The sequence below is a fragment of the Triticum dicoccoides genome, chromosome 3A (genome assembly GCF_002162155.2).
Source record: "Triticum dicoccoides isolate Atlit2015 ecotype Zavitan chromosome 3A, WEW_v2.0, whole genome shotgun sequence".
In the NCBI taxonomy this organism is placed as follows: domain Eukaryota; kingdom Viridiplantae; phylum Streptophyta; class Magnoliopsida; order Poales; family Poaceae; genus Triticum; species Triticum dicoccoides.
This window is the reverse complement of record NC_041384.1, coordinates 502572865-502582128: the sequence shown is the minus strand read 5'-3', so window position 1 is coordinate 502582128 and position 9264 is coordinate 502572865.

Below are 9264 nucleotides of genomic sequence, written 5' to 3'. Positions count from 1 at the left end.
CTACGGGTTATAATGCATATATAAATAAACAATCAAACAAATGAATAAAGTCATCCCAAGGTCAAAGCTCATTTCTTTCTCATATGTTGGCATGTTTGGACATCAAATGGGTGCCCAAGTAGACCAAGCAAAATTGAACCGTATGCGTAGTTCGGATTCGCCAATCTAGACCATACGTGAGGGAGAACTTCTATGGTTGCAGCGATCCTGTGTTGACTGGCTGAAGGCCGGCGACAGAAATATGAAGTTCTTCCACAATAGATCGGTCTGGCGAGCACGTAGAATAAAATCAAAAAATTGAGAGATGATGAAGGGGTCTGGCAGGACACACCGTCGGTTATGGAGCTGATGGCATCATCATTCTTTAAGGAGCTGTTCACTCAGGACCCGTCTTTGTGCAGATGAGATTGTTTCCCTTGTGCAAAAGAAGGTAACGGATGAGATGAACAAATTGCTATGTAAAGATTTCTCGGAGAAAAAAATTGCAGACACACTATTCCAAATAGCCCCCCTAAAAGCACTGGGGCCGGGCGGTTTCCGGCTCATTTCTATCAAAGAAATTGGGCTGTACTAAAGGACACCGTTGTTGCTGCTGTAAGGCTCTTCTTTGATACTGGACATATGCCATCAGAGACAAACGCCACTGCAATTCTGTTAATTCCTAAGTCTGATCAGCCGAAAACACTTCAAGGAATTCAGACCCATTAGCTTGTGCTCCGTGTTGTATAAAATAGTGGCAAAATGTCTGGTGAACAGACTTTGTCCATTGCTCGATGATATCATATCACTAAATCAGAGTGCCTTTGTTCCCGGATGTATGATCACTGATAATCCATTAGTGGCTTTTGAATGTTTTCATACAATAGAGCATTGCAAAAAGGAAAAGGACTCTTTTTGTGCGTATAAATTGGATTTATCCAAGGCTTATGATAGAGTTGATTGAGATTTTCTCATAAGAACGATGCAAAGTTTGGCTTTTGCTCCTTGATGGGTAAATTGGATAATGTCTTGTGTGACCTCGGTGAGTTACTCCGTAAAATTTAATGAAACCCTGCTTGATTCGTTCTCCCCATCAAGAGGTCTACGCCAAGGTGATCCACTATCCCCTTTCCTGTTTTTGTTTGTTGCTGACGGTCTATCTGCATTATTGCAACGTGAAGCAACCCAAGGCACCATCACCCTGTTGAAAGTCTGTCGGAGAGCACCGGGAATTTCTCATTTACTCTTCGCAGATGATACGTTGCTTTTTTTAAGGCGGAATTGGGGCAAGCAGAGAGAGTGAAACAAGTTCTGCAAGTGTATGCTAATTGTACATGCCAAGTCATTAACCCACACAAGTGCTCAATCTTGTTCAGTCCTGCATGTCAAAATGCAATCCAGGAGAACATTAAAGGTACTTTGCAGATTTCACAAACTACTTTTGAAGCTAGATATCTTGAACTACCAACACCAGACGGTAGAATGAGCAAAGGGAAATTAAAAAGTCTTCAGGAGAAATTAGCAAAAAGCCCAATGGAGTGGGGTGATAACCACTTCTCTTTGGGTGGAAAGGAGATAAAAATTAAAGCGGTTGCTCAAGCTCTCCCAATCTATATTATGAGTGTCTTTAAGGTACCAGCAGGACTGTGTGAGGAGTTAACAAGGATGATTCGTCGCTTTTGGTGGGGTGCAGAGAAGGGCAAGCGAAAAACACACTGGGTTAGTTGGGACAACATGTTACGCCCAAAAGGAAGAGGAGGAACGGGATTCAAAGATCTCCGCCTGTTCAACCAGACCTTGTTGGCACGCCAAGCGTGGCGACTCATTGAGTTCCCAAACAGTTTTTTGTGCACAAGTTCTGCGAGCCAAGTATTATCCCTCCGGCAATCTTACAGATACAGTGTTCACAGGGAATGGCTCGGCCACATGGCTTGCAATTGAACATAGGCTCGAGTTGGTGAAGAAAGGTTACATCTGGCGTGTCGGGAACGGAACAAACATCCGGATTTGGCGAGACCCCTGGATTCCGAGGGGTGTACCTTTCAAACCGATCACGCAAAAACGCCGATGCAGGCTAAAGTGGGTAGCTGATCTTCTGACTGCTGATGGAACATGGAACTCAGACCTCCTGACGCAACATTTTCTGCCAATGGACATCGTAGAGATTCTGAAAATTAAACCCTCTCGCCGGCTGGGAGTAGACACAATCGCGTGGCACCCGTACAAGCATGGTCATTTCTCTGTTAGGTCAGCGTACAATATGGCTCGAGATGAGACCATGGCTCAGCAAGGTATTGGGGAATCAAGTAGCAGACCTGATGGATCAACACCGGCTTGGAAGCTGCTGTGGAGTTGTGGAGCCCCGCCTAAAGTATGTGTTTTTGCTTGGAAAGCATCTCGGGAGGCGCTTGCTACCCAGGTAAACATGCAACGACGACACATGGAGTCGGATGGAATGTGCACGATCCGCGGACAAGAGGATGAAACAGTCCATCATGCACTCATTCGCTGCACCTATGCTCGAAACCTATGGACTGGAATGAGAAGTGTTTGGCATCTTCCACCTGATGATGTGCTCAGAAACGCTGAACCGGACTGGTTGTTGATGCTCCTCCAACAAATCAGTGAAACACAACGCTTATTAGTCCTGATGATGTTGTGGCGCGTGTGGCATGTGCACAATGAATTAACCCATGACAAGCCAATGATCCCGGTTGAAGCATCTAAACGATTCTTGTGTGAGTATGCAGAGTCTCTGTTCATGATCAAATACTATCCCAATGCAGATGTTACTAAAGGAAAATTCCCCGCTGACCTCAGTGCATATGCTACTATGAGCGCTGCTACTCCAGAACGACATGTTTTTTTTTTTGAAACAAGCCCAGAACGGCATGTTGCTGCTGTTAACTGGGATCCCTCGCCAGTAGGACATGTTAAGCTCAATTTTCATGGTTCTTTTGTTGCAGCAGAGGGCGAAGCGGGAGCAGGTATGATTTTACGTGACCATGCAGGCCAAGTAATCTTCGCCGCTTCCCATTGGCTCTTCTGCTGTCCCGGTCCTCTCGAGGCTGAGCTGGCCGCGTGCGAGGAGGGGCTCAAGCTAGCCCTTCACTGGTCCCAGGCCCTGCTGGTGGTGGAAACTGATTGTGCGGAGATCATCGCACTGCTCAAGGCCGGGGAATCTGATCGTTTCAGGAACATGCATCAAGTAAGAGAAATCTCTGACCTGCTTAAGGAGCGGCAAACTGAAGTCCGTAAGATTAGCCGATTGCAGAAGAAAGCTGGACATGCCATGGCTGCGATAGGACGTGCACATCATCACACAGCGTGTTGGCTAGCAAATGTACCACCGGAGATTAGCACTATCATTACAGATGATTGTAAAAATGTTACCACTTGTTTAATGAATGCTTTCCCCCGCAAAGAAAAAAGCTCATTTCTTTCTCATATGTCGGCATGTTCGGACATCAAATGGGTGCCCAGTAGACTAATCAAAATTGAACCGTATGCGCAGTTTGGATTCCCCAATCTAGACCATACGTGAGGGAGAAATGTGGTTGTCCGGATTATCTGCCATGCTATCTCCAACACGCGGCTCTAACACAAAACCCTCACCCCATGACGCATCTTTTCTTTTTCCCATCGGACCATTCTCTTCCCTTTCGGTTTCCTGCCGTAGCCGCACATTTCTTGCTGGAGCCCTTTCATTTAAAACCGGATGATGCCCAACTCACCTTCGCCATGCGTTTTGACAGAGATGAATTTCTTTTCATATTTATAGTATAATAAAGTCTGTTAAACTAACACATACTATTAACACAAAACGACAAATACCTATAGAGATCATTATCAAAGATCCATTTGACCTGCAAATGCATACTGACGTGGGAGACGTGGCAAGCTGAAGGTATTCCTTGTCCTTCCCTACATCTTCCTCGTTGCTAGAAGGGATACTTTGTAAATGCACACTGACATGGGAGGCGGATGACCAATAAGCTCCACCTCCGGCTCACACACCTATCATTGCTAGAAGGGATACTTGCCGTTCTTCTCTTTCTTGTCCTTCCCAACATCTTCTACTCCTAGTCTCTTCGCCAATCCGTTTCATTGGTGCCAACCAGCAACACGTCAACATAAATGTGTTTGTCAGCAACACCTCATCTTTTTCTTCCTCCTTCCTCGCCGGATATAATTCTCTTTCATGATTATTTCCTATAATACTCTTCCTTTATTTTTTTGCTTTACTTTTTAAACCCTCTTTCCTTCTCCAACACCATGGATCACTTGGCCGCTTTAGTACTTTTTCCTTCTTATTCTTGGAACACTCTTTCTTTCTACTATAGCATGAAACACCTCGCCAATGTAGTGTTATGTTGTCTTCGTCCATGAACGTTTCAGCAAGGGTTAGTGTGTGGACATCCTACAGAGCATGGTCGTCATCCATCTTGGCGAATGTTGATCGCCCATGTCGCAAGGGCATGGTGGCCGTTGTCCATCTGGGCAAGCGGTACTCAGCCATGTCGCCGAGAGCTTGTTGATCGTCCTTGCCCATAAGCGCTTTCAAAATGATTCGACACAATTGACTGTCTGCTTAATTAATTAATTACACAGATCTCCCAACCAAATCTGAAAGTTTTGTCTCTTGTCAAAATATAAGTGATAGATGATATGAATAATGCCCTTATGGCCCCATATACGATAGAGGAAGTTCGGAGGGCCCTTTTTGATTGGTGATTTGAAATCCCTGGGGTCAGATGGTCAGCACGCTATTTTTATAAGAGATTTTGGTCTATGTTGGGAGAAAATATGACGGAAGAGGTTCTCCAGGCGGTGAATACATGTTCTATACCGGCAGGATGGAATGATACTACAACTATAATGACCCCGAAGGTTAACTCTCCGAAAAAGGTAACACAATTTAGACCAGTCAGTTTGTGCATTGTGGTGTATAAGGTTATTGCAAAAATGACCGTTGCTCGATTGAAGATAGTTCTGTCAGATATTATCAGCCCAACTCAGAGTGCTTTTGTTCATGGAAGAATGATTATAGACAATATTTTAGTGGCATATGAAAGTTTCCATACAATAAAAAAGAGAAAGGCGGGTAAAGAAGGTTTATGTGCAATCAAACTGGACATGCACAAAACATATGTTCGAGTGGAGTGGTGTTTTTTAAAGGAAATTTTGTTGAAGTTGGGTTTCAAAGAGAAGTGGGTGGACCTAATTATGCAATGTGTTTCCTCTGTGGATTATCGGGTCCGTTTTAATGAGAGGAGACGAAGAGTTTTAAACCAACTAGAGGACTGAGACAGGGGATCCTCTATCTCCTTAATTGTTCTTGTTACGTACGGAGTGCTTAACTGCCCTCTTAGCAAATGCGGAGGAGATGGGTAATATTTCGAGTATTAAGGTTAGCAGAGAAGCCCCTTCAGTGTTCAATCTCCTCTTTGTCGATGATTCTTTGATCCTTATGCGAGCAAATGCCATGAATGTGGAGGCTTTGAGATTAGTTCTGGATTCTTATTGTGCCGCCTCAGGGTAAATGGTGAGTGTCGAAAAATCCAGCATATTCTTTAGCCCCAATACAAAAGTGGAAGACAGGGTGCAAATTTGTACTATCTTGAATATTATGACTGAAGCACTCAATGACAAAATATTTGGGTTTATTTGCCAATGTGGGTATGGACAAAAGTGATTGTTTTCAGTTCCTAATTGATCGAGTTATTATGAAAATTAGTGGATGATAAGAAAAATTGTTATCTACTGGAGGAAAGGAAATTTTGCTCAAATCTGTTGTTCAAGCTATTCCAACTTATGCCATGTCCGTATTTAAAATTCATAAAAAAATTGTAAAGGGATTATTGACGCGTTGTCGCATTTTTGATGAGGTGACGAGGACAACCAGAAAAAGATGCATTGGATGGCGTGGTGGAAGATGTGTGTTCCAAAAGACTAATGAGCAACGGGTTTTCGAGACATGCACTATTTTAATCTGGCTTTGTTAGCCAAACAATCTTGGCATCTCATTGATAATCCTGATTCCGTATGTGCCACAATCTTACGAGCCAAGTACTTCCCAGAGGGTGATTTGATGAACGCAATATTAAAGAAGGGATCCTCTTTTACTTGGCAAAGCATTATGGCAGGAGTAGACTCTCTCAGAAATGGTTATATATGGCGAGTTGAAAATGGGAAAAATATTGATATATGGGGAGATGCATGGATCCCGGATAGTGCAAATAGGAAAATTATTACCCCTAGACGAGGGCTTCTTCCATCATAAGTCGCTAGTTTTATTGATCCAGTCATGAATGTTTGGAATGAAGATTTGGTGAGACAGACATTATGGCAAATTGATGCCTGGCGAGTCCTGGCGATCCCTCTCCCTATGCATAATATGCCGGATTTTATTGCTTGGAGCTATACAAAAAATGGTTTGTTCACTGTTCGATTAGCTTATTTGGAGGAATGGGATAAACAACACGGGAGAAATTTGGAATATACAAATGGTATGGGCAGAAGTAAGGTCAATCTTATTTGGAGTGAGATATGGAAACTTGCTTGTCCGATGAAGGTAAAAATCTTTATCCGGCGTACGTTACATGGGACCCTCCCATGCCATGTTACGTTGGTCAATAGACACATGAAAACTTCGCCTGTTTGCCTATCATGCTCGAATGGGCCAGACGATACAAAACATGTGTTGTTTCTGTGCTAAAAGGCAAAAGAGGTGTGGGAAAAGTTAGGGATGTATGAAGATGTTAAAAATGCTTGTGTTGTTGATCTATATTGGGCCACCAGAACGGACGGGAGCTCATCTATAACCGCATGGTATTTATGGTGGAATAAACGAAATTTGGTTCATGAGGGGAAGTCTCGAGAGGCGTCCCAAATCTCGATGGGGATTCATGCTATAACGACAAACTATGTTATTGCCTACTCACCCAATGCAAATAGGAAACATAGAGGATGGAGCAGACCTCCTATGGTTTTTTTTAAGTTGAATGTGGATGCTCCTTTTGATCATGACTTGCTAAGGGGCACTGTGGGGGCTATTCTCAGGGATGACAAAGGAAATTTCATCGTTTGCGGAAATTGGAAGATAGAATGGTGCGCGGATGTTCTAACAGCAGAAGCGTTGGCGCTGAGGTTTGGATTATTGCTGGCACAAACGGCGGGCTGCAATCGTCTTGTAATTAATTCTGACAACATGGAAGCCATTGACACAATGAACAACAGAGGACATTCTGCAGGAGCAGCGGCGGTAGTTTTTTATGATTGTTATTTTTTGACTTGTGATTTTCCTCTTAGTAGATTTGAACATTGTAATAGGGAAGCGAATAAAGTAGCTCATGAACTCGCTAGATTAGCGAAAAGTTCGTTGACAAAGGATCGGTTCCAGGAGCCAATGGAAAATATTGTACCCCTTCTTATAGACGATGTAACCGTTGTTTCTAATTAATAAAGTTATTAATGTTTAAAAAACACAAATAACTAACAGCCTATTGTTGGGGAACGTAGTATTTCAAAAATTTCCTATGATCACACAAGATCTATCTAGGAGATGCATAGCAACGAGAGGGGAGAGTGTGTCTATGTACCCTCGTAGATCGAAAGCGGAAGCGTTAAGTAACGCGGTTGATGTAGTCGAACGTCCTCGCGATCCAACCGATCAAGTCCCTCAAACTCTAGATCCAGCTGAGGCCGAGGGAGAATTTCGCCAGCACAATGGCGTGTTGACGGTGATGATGAAGTTACCGACGCAGGGCTTTGCTCAAGCACTACGACAATATGACCGTGGTGGAAATCTATGGAGGGGACACCGCACACGGCTAAAACAATTGTCAACTTGTGTGTCTATGGGGTGCCCCCCTCCCCCGTATATAAAGGAGGGAAGGAGGAGGGCCGGCCACAAGGGGCGCGCCCAAAGGGGGGATACCTACTCCTTGTAGGAGTAGGTTTCCCCCTTTCCTAGTCCAAGTAGGAGAAGAAGGAAGGAGAGGAGAGGGAGAAGGAAAGAGGGGGGCGCCGCCCCCTCCCTAGTCCAATTCGGACCAGCCCATGGGGGAGCGCACGGCCTCCCCTTGTGGCCCTTCTCTCCATTCCACTAAGGCCCATGAGGGCCCAATACTTCCCCCGGCGAATTCCCGTAACTCTTCGGTACTCCGAAAAATACCCGAACCACTCAGAACCTTTCCGATGTCCGAATATAGCCTTCCGATATATCGATCTTTACGTCTCGACCATTTCGAGACTCCTTGTCATGTCCGTGATATCGTCCAGGACTCCGAACAAACTTCGTCATCAAATCACATAACTCATAATACAAATCGTCATCGAACGTTAATCATGCAGACCCTACGGGTTGGAAAACCATGTAGACATGACCGAGACATATCTTCGGTCAATAACCAATAGCGGAACTTGGATGCTCATATTGGCTCCTACATATTCTACGAAGATCTTTATCAGTCAAACCGCATAACAACATACGTTGTTCCCTTTGTCATCGGTATGTTACTTGCCCGAGATTCGATCGTAGGTATCATCATACCTAGTTCAATATCGTTACCGGCAAGTCTCTTTACTCATTCTGTAATGCATCATCCCATAACTAACTCATTAGTCACATTGCTTGCAAGGCTTATAGTGATGTGCATTACCGAGGGCCCAGAGATACCTCTCCGATAATCGGAGTGACAAATCCTAATCTCGATCTACGCCAACTCAACAAACACCATCGGAGACACCTGTAGAGCATCTTTATAATCACTCAGTTACGTTGTGATGTTTGATACCACACTAAGTGTTTCTCCGGTATTCGGGAGTTGCATAATCTCATAGTCATAGCAACATGTATAAGTCATGAAGAAAGCAATATCAATAAAGTAAACGATCATAGTGCTAAGCTAACGGATGTGTCTTGTCCATCACATCATTCTCTAATGATGCGATCCCGTTCATCAAATGACAAGACATGTCTATGGTCAGGAAACTTAACCATCTTTAATTAACGAGGTAGTCAAGTAGAGGCATACTAGGGACACTCTGTTTGTCTATATATTCACACATGTACTAAGTTTCCGGTTAATAAGCATGAATAATAAACATTTATCATGATATAAGGAAATATAAATAACAACTTTATTATTACCTCTAGGGTATATTTCCTTCACCTATCTAATTCTATACATACCTAATTAACTGCCAACCAAATCAATTTTATTATTTGTCTAATTGGGGGAAAATCCCACTTCAAATTATCTGTAGGCATAACTAATTGTC